The sequence below is a fragment of the Stegodyphus dumicola genome, chromosome 6 (assembly GCF_044657685.1).
Source record: "Stegodyphus dumicola isolate Sdum_Otavi_A_Nest chromosome 6, ASM4465768v1".
In the NCBI taxonomy this organism is placed as follows: domain Eukaryota; kingdom Metazoa; phylum Arthropoda; class Arachnida; order Araneae; family Eresidae; genus Stegodyphus; species Stegodyphus dumicola.
The window spans coordinates 175,604,400-175,621,629 of NC_140773.1; the positions used below are offsets into that span (position 1 = coordinate 175,604,400).

The window sequence follows — 17,230 nt, forward strand, 5'->3', positions numbered from 1 at the left end:
ATTGCATATACTATTTACATTGTAAATGTCGTGGACAATCTCTCAATGATATATTGTTATCTTTCATACCTCAACATATATCTAATGATATTAAAGTATATAATTTTGTAATCAAGAAATTTCATGTAAGATCTTCTTTCTATCAATAAATACATTTAAACTTTATACATTATGTGTCTTGTCTCATTTAATATGGAATTTCCAAAGCTACAACATCCTTTCACAATGGTGATTTCGGGACCCACTGGATGTGGGAAAACCTATTTTGTACGAGAACTGTTAAAGTATAAAGAGGAAATGTTTTCAACGATTCCCAATAAAGTAGTATGGTGTTATGGAATTTACCAACCTCTGTATAATGATATACCGAATGTTACTTTTGTCGAAGGTTTACCAATTAAATATCAAGAATATTTAGGTTCCAACACATTATTCATCATAGACGATTTGATGAGCGAGTGTGGGAATGATAAACGTCTGACTAACTTATTTACAAAAGGAAGTCATCATTTAAATTTAAGCGTTATTTTTATCACACAAAACTTTTTTCACAAGGGAAAAGAAATGCGTGAAGTGACTTTAAATGCACACTATTTGATTTTGTGTAAAAACAGAAGAGATGTCAGTCAAATCGTACATTTAGGAAAACAGCTCTTTCCGCGTCATTTAAAGTTTTTTCAAGAAGTATATGAAGATGCAACCAAGAAACCTTTTTCTTATTTATTCATTGATCTGCGCAGTGAAACTCCGGAAGAATTACGTTTACGCACCCAAATTTTACCTAACCAAGTACAGTATGTTTATCAAATGAAACATTATTAAAAAATAATAAAAACAACAGCTTTATAAAATGCATCATCATTTTATAAAATGACGCTGGTCAAGAAACAGCTAAGACAGTTACAGCTGTTAAACATTTGTCCGTTAAAGTTACGGAAACAGCTATTAAAGAAAATTAATATCAATTGCATAAAAGCTATATGCGAATGTAGTTTAAACATACTCAAAGGAAACGTTCCATTGTCAGAGCAACAAAAGAAGTCTCTCTGTAAGCATAAAACAACTTTACGAAAATTAGGAAATCGTAAGATTTCTCTTGTGAAGAAACGAAAATTAATTTTACAAAAAGGAGGTTTTCTAAACGTTTTGATTCCTGCTGCTCTCAGTGTTCTTACAGGACTAATCAATGGAGTTCACTAAGAAATATGTGTTAGTTCCAGAAGAGATGATGACAAAGCATACCATTTCTGATAAACAGTTAAGTGAATTGGATAAAGCCATGATGCATATTTTAAACAGTTCAGTTGACGATCGTGAGAAATTAGTGCGTTATTATGAACTTTTACAAAAGAAATTGAACTTAAAGGAATACAATTCACCCTTTAAACCTCCTAAAGATGACTCACAAAATTCTTTAGACGATTCAGCTGAGATGAAGAAAGTGAAAGAGGAAGAAGAAGCCCCCTCATCTGTGACAGACGGCGACAAACAGATGACTGTAACTGATTATTCTACTGTTATCTTAGACAGTGTACCTTTACGAATGAGAAGAAAAGTACAAAATGCATTAGCTATTTTAAAGCGGCATCCTGATATTCTTAAGTGGAATGATAAAGGCGAAGTACTTTATCATAACGAAAAAATTAAGCATTCAAATATTATAGACTTATTCAACATCCTTTTTAAAACCAAAAAGAAAAAGATTAATATTCCTGCTAAAAACGAATTTTTAAAAGCCTTGACTGAAATCAACATGCCAATGGACTATATCAAAAATGAAAATTTACAGAATCATGATGTTAATATGAAAAAAAAAGTATTGCATGTTAAATCTGTAAAACATATATGTTCTCCACGAAAATGGGAACCTTATTAAATGAATAAAATTATTATTTTTACATATAGACTCTTTCTTCTCTCTACAATCAATATTTGTTTTACATCGTTTTTAAATGTTATGAAAAACATTCATTTCACCAAGAAGCTTTTACCTTTCAATACATTTATTTTCAAAGAATAAATTTCTGTATTATACATAAAATATACTTGGAATTTTCTTTCATTAGTTAATATCAAATTAACATCAATATCCATTTACTGACATTTGATATACACGTTTGCTTTAAAATTAAAACTAAAATTTCAATATATTTCTATTAAAAACATAAGGAAAAAAATAGTCATAACATCAACCAAACACAGAAATTTAAATAGAATAGCTGTACTTATATTAATGCATTTTTATAATCTTCATAACATTTCGATTCAAAAAACCTATCACAAAATAAATGAACAATTTTTTTTCTGTTTTAAAGAATCTCTTATATTTTTAAAATTAATACATAAAAATATATCTTCACCAATATAATTCATCAACACTTACCGTAATACATTCTTGCCTTGTCTTGTTTGGGAAGGACAGTCTATAAGGCGTCATTATATTATTGCGTTATCATGGTAAGATAGGTTAATGGAAAACTCTGATAATCACTGAAAACTTATTTGAAAGAGTTGTTATTCTTAAGTTTGACATTACTTATACATATATGCATAAGGGTAATCTTAAAAGCATCATCCACTTATCATGATAGAGTAATGGAAAATTTCTAAAACTCTGATAATCATATGTGAAAGAATGTATTATCTTAAGGTTGTTGTTGCTATTCCAAGTTTGACAATACATACAGAAGTGAAGGAAGATCCTTGATAAGCGTTGTAGACTTCACGTTATGATAAGGGTTAATGGAAGTTGAAATCGTATTCGAAAGAAAGGGTTATCATAATGTTGTTGTTGTCCTGGTTCAGATTATACAAATCTGAAATGTTTCGAGAACATTCTTTAATCCCTATAAAAGGTGTTTCAGAAATGGAAAAAGTCAGTTCACTTCTCAACCTTGAAAAGAGCAAGTCTTCCTGATTTGATTCACAGAGTTTAATATTTTTTTTGCGATGGCTTTCGAACAAGATCACCAATCTGTTTCTTCCAATGTAAGTATTAGAACTGTTATATATTATTTTAATTATTATTTTTTTTTCAGACTAGATGAACTTTTTAAAATGAATTATAATCAATCTATTTTTTAATGCATGATTTATATGTTTGCTTCAAGTATGATTTGAATTCAAAGAGCTTTTAATAGCCTGCTTTTTACATAGTTTAGAGTTCAAAAAAAAATTTTTTAAAGCATTTGTAAGAGTCTGAAGGAAATCAGTCGAGTTTGTATATCATTGCATGATATTTTTAATGCATGAATGAACTATTTTTTATGAGAAGATGCTTTTATTTTGAATCTTTATTTTAAAAGTATATTTATTATAAGATAATGAATGAAGTATACTTTTAAACAGCAGTCATCATTTTTGAATATTCTAAAAAAAATATTTTTTATTAACACAGTTTTTTCTCTTTTTTTTTTTTTTTTCTTAGTTTATCGAGTTTGGATTTCAGGAGGAAGAATTCAACTCTCTAACTTCTGAAAGAATGGAACCTCAACCAAGTACAAGAGAGGTAACTTTTTTTTCTTTTTAATAGTCACTTGTATATATATAGTTATTTATTCAATGGTTCTCTTTCCCTTCAGTCGTTGTTGTACAATGTGTGATTATTAGGAAAAAAAGTAGTGAGAGAGAGATTTTTAAACTAAACTAAAATTCTTTAAACGTAAAGAGTTAATACTAAACGATTTCTAAAATGATTTATGTAATTAAATTTTTTTTTTGTGAGGGATAATTAAAAATGAGTAATTTTATAATGAGGAAAGCATGCATATTGAAAGCCGCTTTTCTATCTTTCACAGGTTTGCGACATATGTGGTAAAAGTTTTAGCAATAAAAGTAATTTAGTTCGTCATTCGAAAACACATGAGGGAAAAATCTTTCACTGTGAAGAATGTCAGGCTCAGTTTACGAGAGCAGATAGTTTACGAAGACACATGCAAAATATTCATGTTAAAAAAAATACCTTTTCATGTGAAAAATGCAACGACGTGTTTAGCAGAAAACATGATCTAATGAAACATAACCGTACTCAACATGGTACTGTTCAAAGTATTAAAAGGAAAAGTAATAATCCCCATCCATTAAACAAGCGAATGAAGCGTCGGCCTTAAACGTCTTCAGTTCTTTTACAATTATCGCCACCAAAGAAATTAATCAAGATCTAGAAATATTTTTAAATAATATCAAATTCAATATTATGTCGAAACTCGAGGAAGAAATCAATGAGAAAAAGGCTTTAAAATGGTACATTATAGTAACAGCACAGTTCTCTAGAATAGGACATGATGGGGACGAAGAGGTTATTAAATCACATTTTAGATCTACCTGCCTCACAAATTTAACAATAGAGAATGTTGAAGAACAATTGAATGAGGCCTATAACAAGATAAAAAAATCGTTTGAAGAATTTTTACAAAATGGCTCGGGATGGACATTAGATAAAATTGAAAAATTAGAACTCTGCACAGCTCGATATCATCCCTTAGCCGCTAGTAGTTATATACCTCTTCCCAAAGAACTTGCCATGAAAAAAGCCATTTTAAACATTCAAAATGAGGATCTAAAATGTTTAGTGTGGTGCTTACTTGCACACAAATATGCCTTTTCAAGAGAAAATAAACCAGAACGAGTAAATCGTTATAAACCCTATGAACATGAAATAAAATTAGGAAATATTGAATGCCCTGTTCCTATTACAAAAATATCATCTATTGAAAAACTAAATAATCTTAGAATAAATGTATTTGGATATGAAGAAAAAGAAGTCTTTCCCCTCTACATTTCAAACAGAAAAGAAACTGATTGTATTAATTTACTTTTAATCAGTGATGACACTAAACAACATTATTGCTTAATAAGAAATATGTCCCGGTTATTAGGTGATCTCACAAAACATCGTGCAAGCACATTCTATTGCATGAGATGCTTGCATAGATTCACCCGTGAAAACCTGTTAGAAGAACATACAAAATACTGTCAACATCAAAACATACAGAGAATTAAAATGCCATCAGAAGAAGAAAAAATATTAGAATATACCAATTATCAATATGAAGAGTCTATTCCGTACATTATTTATGCTGATTTTGAAGCTTTAATTGAAAACATAGACACTTGTACACCTGATGTAGCTACTGCGTCTTTTACAGAAAAAATACATCATCATAAAGCTTGTGGATATGCTTACATAATTGTAGGACCTGATGGGAAAAGCGTTAAACCTGTAACAGTATATAGAGGTCCAAATGCAGTAGACCATTTTATACAAAATATTTTACGTGAAGAAGAGGAAATAGCCGAAAAATTATATAGTATTGTACCTCTTTCCATGACATCTCAAGATGAACAAAATTTTAAAAATGCAACTCATTGCTACTTATGCAAAAAAAATTTGAATAATGATCGTGTAAAAGATCACGATCATCTTACGGGAAAGTATAGAGGAGCTCTGCACAATAAGTGCAATTTGAAATTTAAACTTCAAAAGAAAATTCCTGTCGTATTTCATAATTTAAAACACTATGATGCACATTTAATCATGCAAGGCATCGGCAAAATTCAAAACAGGGAGTTTCATGTTATACCTAATAATATGGAAAAATATATTTCTTTCAGTATTAAAAGAAAATGGAATAATCTAAGAATATCTTTAATTTTTATTGATAGTTTACAGTTTATGAACGCGTCTTTGGAAAAACTTGTATCTAACTTGCCTGAAGAAAAATTTAAGATTTTAAAAGAAAATTTTCCCAATGATCAAAACATAAAATTATTATTACGGAAGGGAATATATCCATATGAATACATCAACTCTTTTGATAAATTTAAAGATACTCAGTTACCATCCATAGAGAACTTTCGAAGTACTTTAACTGGTGAAAGTATATCTTCGGATGATTACATTCATGCTCAAACTGTTTGGCAAGCTTTTCATATTCAAAATTTAGGTGAATATCATGATTTATACGTAAAAAGTGATGTTTTACAATTAGCAGATGTGTTTGAAAATTTTAGACAGCTTTGTAAAACTTACTATAGTTTAGATTGTGCGCATTTGATGACTGCACCTGGATTAGCTTGGCAAGCCTGCTTAAAAATGACTGATCAAGCTTTGGAATTATTAACGGATGTTAATATGCATTTATTTATAGAGCAGGGCATTCGTGGAGGTGTGTCCATGATTACCCAGCGTAAGTCTGTAGCAAATAATAAATATCTGAAAAATTTTGATTCAACTAAAGAAAGTAAATATATCTTATACCTTGATGCAAACAATCTCTACGGGTGGGCTATGAGTCAACCCTTACCCTATGGAAGTTTTGAGTGGGTTGAACCTCATAAGAATGTCATAGAAAAGATTTTGACTTTATCAGAAGACAGTTTGGATGGATACATCTTGGAAGTAGACCTGGAATATCCCAAAGAACTTCATAATGCTCATAACGATTATCCCTTAGCTCCAGAAAAAATGAAAATAATAGCTAATCATCTTTCACCTTATGCAGTCAGTGTACTGAAAAATAATAAATTTATCTCGAATACTAAATTAGTTCCTAATTTAAATCCTAAATTTAATTATGTCATCTATCATAAAAATTTACAGTTATATCTCTCTTTAGGTATGAAATTAATGCATGTTCACAAAATTATAAAATTTAAACAAAAAGCTTGGTTACAACCTTATATACAGTTTAATACAGATCAACGTAAAAATGCACAGACAGGATATGAGAAAGACTTTTTTAAACTAATGAACAATAGTGTGTACGGTAAAACTATGGAAAACGTGAGGAAACATGTGATGTCCAATTAGTCAATACAGAAAAAAAAGCGAAAAAATTGGTAGCTGCACCAACCTTTCATAATTTCAGAATTTTTGATAATGATTTGGTTGGAGTACAAAGGTTGAAAAACTGTGTTAGTTTAAACAGGCCCATATATGTAGGATTTGTCATACTAGAACTTAGTAAATATCATATGTACAATTTTCATTACAATCATATCAAAAAACAATATGGAGAAAGAGCCAAGCTACTTTTTACTGACACAGACTCTCTCACGTACGAAATTTTAACAGAAGATGTATATCAAGATATGAGTTTTCATACGCATCTGTACGATATGTCAGATTATCCGAAGACTCATGCTTTATACAATATCAATAATAAAAAGAAAATTGGATGTTTCAAAGATGAAATGAATTCCGAACCAATACTGGAGTTTATAGGACTGAGGGCGAAAATGTACTCTTTACTGTTGGATGAAAGTGAGAAGAAAACCGCGAAAGGAGTTAAACGAAGTGTTATTAAAAGGAAACTTAAACATAAAAATTATAGAGATTGTTTAGAGAAATCTATCTTCACCAGAGAATTACAATATAATATTCAGAGTAGGAACCATCATCTTTTTACCATGGCTATAAATAAAATCGCACTTTCAGCTTTTGATGATAAAAGATATATTTTAAAAGATGGAGTACACTCCTTAGCCTATGGGCATATCAATATAAATAATGTTTAATGGAAAACAAAATGGATTTTTTTAATGTGGTCAATGACTTCACAGTGGAGTTATGGGAAGGGGCTGGCACCTGGGTATTCAAAAAAACCCCATGACTGTGAAACTGTGAAGAGAGACCCTCAGGTGTCAGAAAGCTGAGGCTTTCGATAAAAGCCCATGTGTGTGTGTGTGTGTGAAATTTTAATGAGTATTATGTTATTCTTTCCAATATTTTTAACAGTTATTCCTTTCCAGAAAAGCAGATATTTTGTTTCAGGGTTCAATTTTGAATCATAGAACATTTAAAAAAAAGAACCTTCTAAAATAGATTATTTTCTTTTTTCGTCCCTAGAGGACGCCATAAGCAATTCCTAAATACATTATTTTCTTTTTTCATCCCTAGAGGACGCCATGACTCCGTTGCCAAATTAAAAAAAACTAACTTTTAATGAAAAGCAGGAGGTTTACAACTCAATCAGTAGTCTACGAACAACTCAACTCCACTCGAATCCTGGAAACTTTACCTCCTGCAGCACGATGTAAAGCTTCAACACCACCAAAACTTGCAACATGAGCCGGATCCTGATACGATAAATTCATATTCATAACCTATTGAATTATTCTTTATATGGATAATGATAAGTTCCCACTGTCGTTAAGACGTAGCGTAAAATCAATAGGAATTTTATGAAATTCTGTAAAAATATAGATGGATGATAAAATAACACATAAAACAGTGTATAAACACATCGCAACGGTGGCTTCTCCTGGAGCAGGCATAATTGCAATTGATGAGCTGATTCAAATTCCATTTTCTTATATAGGCTTTTTTACCATTAATCTGAATGTATCCCGTCAGCTTAGTGGTTAAAATCTTCAAACTACTCAGCTGGTGAGATATTTTGTTTCAGGGTTCAATCCTATATTTTGAATCATAGAACATTTAAAAAAAAGAAACTTCTAAAATAGATTATTTTCTTTTTTCATCCCTAGAGGACGCCATAAGCAATTCCTAAATACATTATTTTCTTTTTTCGTCCCTAGAGGACGCCATGACTCCGTTGCCAAATTATAAAAAACTAACTTTTAATGAAAAGCAGGAGGTCTACAACTCAATCAGTAGTCTACGAACAACTCAACTCCACTCGAAACCACGCCTCCTAGTGTGATGACGTTGCCTTTGGCCCCGCCCTCTGTGATGTCATTGACCACGCCCCCGATCCACTGATCCACCTGTCGCAGAACCCCCATTTTCTATCTACTCTTGTTACATTGTCTTCTGACAGTCCGTAGCATGATATTTGAAGGTGCAATTGTGATATAAGTAGACCTGTTGCACTAAAAGTCAAACTTATGAATCACAACGACAGTCAGACTCCAAATTTGATTTGCATATGTGGTATTTCTATCATTTACAAGAGATTTTTTATTATACGAAGAGTGTACGAGTGAATCCCGGTGCAATAAGTAGGAAGGGAGCAAAGCTTCAAAATAGCAGTTCGCATCAGGTTTGAATAACCCAGCTTGTGGTAACCCGCTACTTGGCCTTTCCCCCAGTGAGCAACGCTATTTTGAAGATGGCTTTCGATGGTGCAGCTGTATCATTTATGGAAGTACATGATTGCTGTAGTTTTTATTATTCTTATTATGCTGTAATTCTCATTTATGCGAGTACTTGATGGTGAAAGCTTAATATCTTAATATGATAGCTTAACCTATCATATTTAGTTTGTGAGCGTCGGTGGCACGGAGTGCTGAAGGTCTAAAATGACGTTTGAATAAACTCGGTACATTAGAGTTGTGTAGAAAATCAGTATAGTTTCAAAAGAACAATTTGCATTACGTCACCTCTGAGTTAACTCCGCATATTGAAAGTGATATAAGTTCAGACCCTTGAAATATAAAGTGTGTAGCCCTTCAAAATTTGAATATTTTCTTTCCTCTCAATGAGGCGAAATACATGATAAAGAAACTATATAGAAATTATAGATTCCGAACTGTCAAATCAAAATTTGTTGAAAATCATTCCAACAAAAAATCATGCAAATCACTTTCAGCTTCTTTTTTTTTTTTTTTTTTTTTTCAGCTCTTTTAACGTCAAATAATACTCACTGTTATCGTTTAATAAATAAAACTGAATAATAATACAATTTTGAAGTAAACTGCTATATTCTATACCAGTGGTATTCAAACTGTGCGAACCTCATAAAAATGCAGATGACTCCCAAAAATAATTTCGTGACTCCAGTCAGAGGATAGACCCTCAGTTATATACCATCAATTCGGATTTTATTCATTATGCGGCCCCACTATAAATTTTCGCAATTCCAAATGAGGTCGTCACCCATAGTTTAAATACCACTATTCTATACAGTTTTTTTTTTTTTTACTTTATTGAAACGTAAGGACATGTTTTATTTGTTTATTTTCATTTCTAAATAAATATTTATATGAATATGATTTTCGGTTATCTTGTACTTTTTTAACAAAGACTGACTCTTAAAATTCGAAATGTTTACACTTCGTAATTGGTTTACATAAAATTAGAAGCAAGATAATTCTATTTCATTTTGAAAAAAGTTAGAATTCTTTTTTTCTTCCTTCGATCCCTCAAAGTCTTTTTCCTTTTAAAAATCTGTGTATCATAACTTTTGTAGGAATAACTATTTCTCATTACCAAAACATGCTCACTTTCAGTTTATTTGGCTTTAGGCACATGTTTTACACTCTGAACTCAGAAGACATAATTTTATGTAAACTATGTTAAATTGGAATCTGAAGGAACAAATAGTAAATTTTGTTTTATATACTATTATTTTATTTTCATTTGTTTGTTTATTTATTAGTGTTTTGTTTTTCATGAAATGTTCTTCAAAATTTTAAATGAATCTTCTAGTTAGTTCATTGCTTACTTGTGATCATAGTTTAATTCACATGTGTACTGACCATCTTCATTTTGCTGATAATCTGTAAGTTAGACGTTATCATACTGTCAGTGCACTATCACAGTATTTTAAAAACAACAGAAATGAATAATGAGTACTTTGAAGTGAACAATAAAATATTTTAAAAGTCACTCCTATTATGGACTCGGCTTTTGCTATGCGCTTTTATGCACATTCCTGTTATCTCTTGTGATTACACTTTTATATTTCGCTTTATGTGGTCTCTGCGTTCCACTTCAGGCGAGGCACAGATTATTTTTATTTATTCGATTCTCTAAAAATTCCTCCTAAAACGTAAGAAAGATATAAAGGAGTTTGTGCAGCTAGGAAGAATTGAAAATAAATTGAGTCTTTGCACTGAGTCGAACACGGGATGTGTAAATAACTGGCTTGATATTTTAATTGTTGCACCACAAACATGGCATGAAGTGCGTGAGAGAATATATTTAATTCTTTACAAGTAGACTAAAATTAATACCCTGCTTAAGTTAAGAAAATAGAAATGAAATAATTTGTGACCCAGATTTAAAGAAACAGTTAATTCTTAAAACAGATTAGAAATACGATCACGGCAAATGAGAAAGAATAATGAAAAAGGGGAAAATATCTCTACAGTGTCCATCAAAAAATGCATGCACTTTAACAAAAGAAAATGTTTTACTGTGTGTGTTAGAACTGAACTTACTTATAGGTTAATATAAACATACATAACATCGTTTACGTTAGGTTTAATATAATCTTCCTGCACCTGTTCTCGTTGTTCTGTATATTTATTTAGAGTGCTTAAAATATCAGAGTAGTGGCCATTAATGGCCACATACATAGAACAACGTCCAGCGGTTACTTGAATAAACTTCGTCATTGCGGTGCAGGGATTACTGCACTGTAATTTCTTGAAGAAGAACATCCAGCATAAGTAATTTTCTGCGCTACACGACGGCCATCAGGATCCTAAAATGTCATTCCGATTCATTATCATGCTTCATTATGTAGCATGTTACAGTCATGAGAATACCAAAATGTATTGAACAGATAATTCATTTCCACTTCGGAATCAATACGTAAAACCACCTGTTTAAGAGTGCAAACATTTTTCTGGTGGATCCTGTGTAGTCTAACCGGGACTCTTAGGCTGATAAATTTCAGATTGTAACCAATCCCTTAACATAAACTGTTGGACTAACTGTGACAACAAGGCTGCCCTCTGGTGAGTAGCCAGAGAAGTACTTTAGTAAAAGCCAAGCGTTCCACTTGATAGGTTGTAGCAGACTCTTGTTCTGTAATATTCTTAAAGTTAAATGTAATGTCTGTGTGTAACTTAAACCTGCTAATAAATACTTGCTACACTATACAGGACTCTTCTATGACCCTATCTAAAACGACCCCTTTACAAAGTGGCGCCCAACGTGGGGCTCGAACCCACGTCCCCGAGATTAAAAGTCTCGTGCTCTATCGACTGAGCTAGCCGGGCGTGAATCAATCATGGGAAAGCACCATGATGACCCAATGGCTGGACTTTATGGAGAGGAAGGAACATTCCAACGAATTGCCAGACGCTATTATTGGACTGGTATGAAAAAGTATATATCCGACTATGTGAAAAGCTATCCTGAATGCAACCGCTACAAGGCTACCAACCAAAAGCCAGCTGGACTGCTAAGAACCCCTGTCTATTCTCAACGTTTTGAGATCATATCTATTGATTTGTTTGGGCCACTGCCAAAAACCGACACTGGAAAACAATGCATCTTCATTGTCGAAGACTGTGCTACGCGATGGGTTGAATTATTTTCTCTTGCTCAAGCTACAGCACGCGACTGCGCTATAACCCTCATCGAAGAAGTATTCATGCGGCATGGTATATCACGAAGAATCATCAGCGATAACGGCACCCAGTTTATCAGTGCAGTCATGCAACAAGTTTGCTGCACATGAAATATCAATCAAAACTTGATACCAGTTTACTTTCCTCAATCAAATCCTGTTGGTTAGTTGGTTGGTTTTTTAAATGGCACAAAACCTCGAGGGTTATTATGCGCCAGACAAATGGTGAGTAAAATTCAAGATGCCTAAACAAGTACCAAGTGAATTGATGAAATGAACGTGAAATACTGATGAAGGCATGGAGAAATGACTTTAAAATGTCCAGGCAGAAATGACTGAAAAATGCTCTAACAATAGGTAGAGCAGGATAAAATGTAGTTAAAATCATATGGTATAATCAAATCAAATCCTGTGGAACGGGAAAAATAGAGACTTCAAACCTCGTCTTGCAATCCTAGTAGGAGATGGGCATGACAACTGGCATTTGAAACTAGACAGTTATTCGCTTCGCTATGAATACGGCCGTCTGTGGCACTACAGGCCATACACCAGCATTCCTAATGTTTGGAAAAGAGCTGAGGACTGTCGACGACGTTGTTCACGATTTCAAAGCTGTGATGAAAATGAGAACTTTGTTCCTGAAATCACCCCTTATCTTAAACGATTCGCAACTATTACAAAGGACATACGAAAGCGTATCTAAATAAAGCAAGATCAACGTAAAAAGCAATATGATAAAGGAAGGCGACAAGTGTTTTATTCACCAGGTGATAAGGTATGGGTCAATTTACATCCCGTTAGCAATGCAAAAAACAAAAAGACTTCAAAGTTCATACCAAAGCTTGACGGTCCATACTTGGTAATGACACAGAAATCACCTACCTCCTATGTCCTTTCAAGCCTTCATAAACCATCAGAACCCTTAAGAACTTACCATGCGTCTGCACTAACACCTTTCAAAGTCCAAAGTTTTTAACTCGTCCACTCGTCAAAGTTTCAAAGTTTTTAACTCGTCAAAGTTTCAAAGTTTTTAACTCGTCCATTTCTCCCATTCTTCCGCTCAGGAAAAGAGGTAGACCGTCAAAAGTTACCTTGCATTCCCGAAATAATCAAGAACTTGTGGTTCCGGCGGACAGTGCTTCAAAAAGAGATCATCTTGCCCAGGAAAAAAAAAAAAAAAAAACGTAGACTAGAGACAATGTTATAAGAGCTCCCAAATCCTCAAGTTCTGTATCCTGTCGGCGGAGCCAGAGGGGGAGTTTGTAACCAATCCCGTAACATAAACTGTTGGACTAACTGTGACAACAAGGCTGCCCTCTGATGAGTAGCCAGAGAAGTACTTTAGTAAAAGCCAAGCGTTCCACTTGATAGTTGTATTAGACTCTTGCTCTGTAATATTCTTAAAGTTAAATGTAATGTCCGTGTGTAACTTAAACCTGTTAATAAATACTTGTTACACTATACAGGACTCTTCTATGACTCTATCTAAAACGACCCCTTTACAAGATTGATTTATATTCGGCACATGGATTGTTAAATAGATTAATGCTAGATATCTAGATATCTAATTGATATAATTTTTAATATTCCTTGTTAAAGTGGCCTTGACGGCATCTGAAATTTTTACCGAAAACCGGGCATTGAAATTTACCAATTCTGGCTACTAAACGTAGTGGCTGCTTTAAAAGGAAAGTATCTCATAATTGTTTCCTGAGATCTACAACGTTATTTGGTTAAAAATAAATAAGAAAGAAAAAAGATGAGAAAAATTTAGATGTGATTCATCGGCAGTCACAAGTAAAATTCAAGCTTTAGAGTAAGTAACCTAGGCAAAATAAAACTAAACTTAAAAACGAAAAGTCGTTGAATATCGTCTAAAGTTATCAGGGAAAAAACTGTAGACTGGAGTCAGGACAGTAGCCGCTGAATATTCCTGAAGTATCATATGACCTATTATTTTTGAAAGCAGAGAAATACCAGAATATCCACAATTTGCTTTCTTCAGAGAGAATAGACTGCAATTCAATCTTTAACGAAAATGAAAAAACATTAAAAAAATTAATTTAATATTTAATTAATAAAACTCAAATAATAAAAATAAAAAATCTGAAAGCTTTCAGATTTTACATTACGCCCAAAGGGACTTTTTAACCTTTTGTGTGCTACCTTTATTTATTAAATGTCATGTTCTTTGTACTTAAACCGTAAAATTCAATTCAACAGCAATATCGCAAAATGATTTTAAAATGAGCATATCTTTAGAATTTCCGATACACAGTCTCGCGAGCTGGAGATCTTTTTTTTTTTTTTTTTTTTTTTTTTTTTTTTTTTTTTTTTTCTGTACAATTTTGCCATTGCTCGCTTTGAAATCGTTGAGTTTCTTAATTAAAAATTCGTTGAAATGATACAAAATATGAAATCGATAATAAAACAAATTTCAAAGTACAAATTAAGACTTCCAGATGCCCATATTCGGTGGAAGATTACGTTATTCAAAATTCGATGGGTCTAGAAACGGTTGTTTTATCACAATGCGAGAAACTTACATACATTTATGCAGATTCTTCATCATTTAATTTTTTTAAATATTACACAGGTCGATAATATTTTGTGGCAACAACTTAAAAATTGATTCGCCGTTTACAGTGAATCGACGCAATGCCAAGACAAGATTAACAGCCCTTCTGGGCTATAAAAAATAATTTTGCAATAAAAAATATTTTATTTTAACATAAAGACTTGTTTTATCTATCTGTTTTTTAAGTTGAAACAATCTCAGAAACAGCTCGAACGAAGTCTGCAGGACAATATTAAAATATAATTATGATTGCTAACCTTTTTTTTTTATTGCAAAGGCAATTGATTATCAAGGGTGGTTATAATTAAAGTTCCACTTTTAAATAGTCATAAAAGGAAAACTGCTGGACCAAATGGGTTATGAAACCTGATAATCGTGTAAATGAGGTTATGGGAATTTATTTTCCGAGGGGGGAAGAGAGGGAAAAAACTCACCACCAGGGGGCAAATGGCGCTGTATGCAATATTTTTAAACGAAATAAGGGTCGGAACCTAACTTAACCTTTTGTTAACCGGTTTAACAAGTTGTACATCCTAAGAAGCATTGACCTAAGCAAAATTACCATTTAAAGGCGTTAAAGGTGTTAAAAGTGGAATGCGCCATCCGTGTAACGGAGAAATCCGTTGATGAAAACCGCAAATTGGTGATTAGAAAATGTGAGACCGCAAATCATTCGAAAACGTGTGCGCATTCCGGAAATCGTTTTCTTACAGATCGCTAATTTGTGATTTTTGAAGCCGGAATTCGGTTGTAAGACATGAAGGCTGTTTATGATGATAATCTAAACAATTTGGCGGAATTGAAAGATGCGATACACCGATATGTCCGTAACATTTCTCCTGATATGCTAAGAGCCGCTGTTAAGAATGCAGTAATGCGACTTAACTTGCTTTCGAAAAATGGTGGATGCCACATTGAATATGCTTTGTAACACGTTACAGAAACACATTTTAAACCAAGGTCTCCATGTCTTATTTTGGTTTATTAAATTGCATACAGTGCCATTTCCTCCCGCTGGTTTGTGAGTTTTTGAACGTTTTTCGCGAAATAAATTTCCATGACCCCCTTTACACCATTGCCAAGTTTGATAACCATTTGGTCCAGTAGTTTTCCTTTTATGACTATTTCAAAGTGGAACTTTTCCACTACGTACATCATTGGCCCCAAAACTGCCAACGTAAAAATAATACCAAATTTTCCAAAATAAGTTTTTTAGATAATATGTCATTTAGCGGAATGATTGTAAAAACTTTATCTCATAATTCACCAATATAATCGTATCTGAACATGTAAGTATTTTAAAGATATTTGGTTGATCTTTACAATATGGTAACTGGTAGTTTGGCGACATTTTGGAGGCGATAAAGGTTACTACCTGGGACTTTGGTAATAATGTGAGCAGTACTCAGTTCCGATTACGCATTATTTTGTGTGGGGGAAATGAGAGATCATGGGATATGTCATGTGATATTAATGGACGAATTACGGTTCTTTAATCGGAAAAGGGGGGAATTTGGACAAGTATCTGTGGATGTATATTATTTTGTATTAAGCTTCATTGTGTGTTGTGTGAAGTAGGGTTGAATAATTTTGGGATTGTATGGCGCTGTCTAAAGTGAATTGTAGATGTGATAAAGAGAAATTTTTTTTTATCAAATTCTATCAAATTCGGAAAAAAAATCGTTCAGTAATTTTATTGAATCCATAATAAAAGTGTATCCACCATGTAAGGAAGATTCGGAAGAAGATTAGGTTAGTTAGACTTTGTTAAGAATATGAGTAGTATTCAGTTCTGATTACGCATTATTTTGTGTGAGGGAAATGAGAGATCATGGGATATGTTATGTGATATTAATGGTCGAATTACTGTTCTTTAATCGGGGAAAAATCTGGCAATTTTGTATTTGGCTTTATTCTGTGTTGTGTGAAATAGTGTTTGTGAATTTTTGGATCCCATGGCCGTAACTAAAGTGAATTCGAAATGGGTATTTAGTGGTATTGAAAAGGATAGTAATAAATGTTTTTTAAGGTTGTGCGAGAGAGAAATAAAGATGTTTTATTATGTTATTTATTTTACCTGGTATCTTGCTTTGAAAGATAAGTATGATTTTAAAGATTCTGAAACAGAAGTAAGAAAAGTGTATCCGCCACGTAATCAAGATTCTGAAGAAGATTAGGTAAGTTAGTATTTTTAATTATTTGAGGATATTATTTTTATGCATTGTTGTAAATGTAAGGTGGAAAGGAATTTGGTATTATTGGGAAAATTGTTATTAGCAATGATTTAGTTTAAAGTAATTAGGATTGTAAGGTAATTTTTATTAATTTAATGTATGTGCTCATTTATATTTTAAGTAGTGTTTTTGAATTTAATTATATTTTAATG

The 17,230-nt window shown here is 32.4% G+C and overlaps 1 protein-coding gene and 1 non-coding gene across 2 annotated transcripts in view; both read right to left on the minus strand.

The window, feature by feature from the left end:
* Positions 1-17,230, minus strand: part of LOC118198469 (uncharacterized) — a 281,839-nt gene that overhangs the window by 9,699 nt on the left and 254,910 nt on the right. The gene's annotated exons all lie outside the window — the stretch shown is intronic.
* Positions 11,841-11,913, minus strand: TRNAK-UUU (transfer RNA lysine (anticodon UUU)). Its single transcript has one exon. It is a non-coding gene; the product is annotated as a tRNA-Lys (tRNA).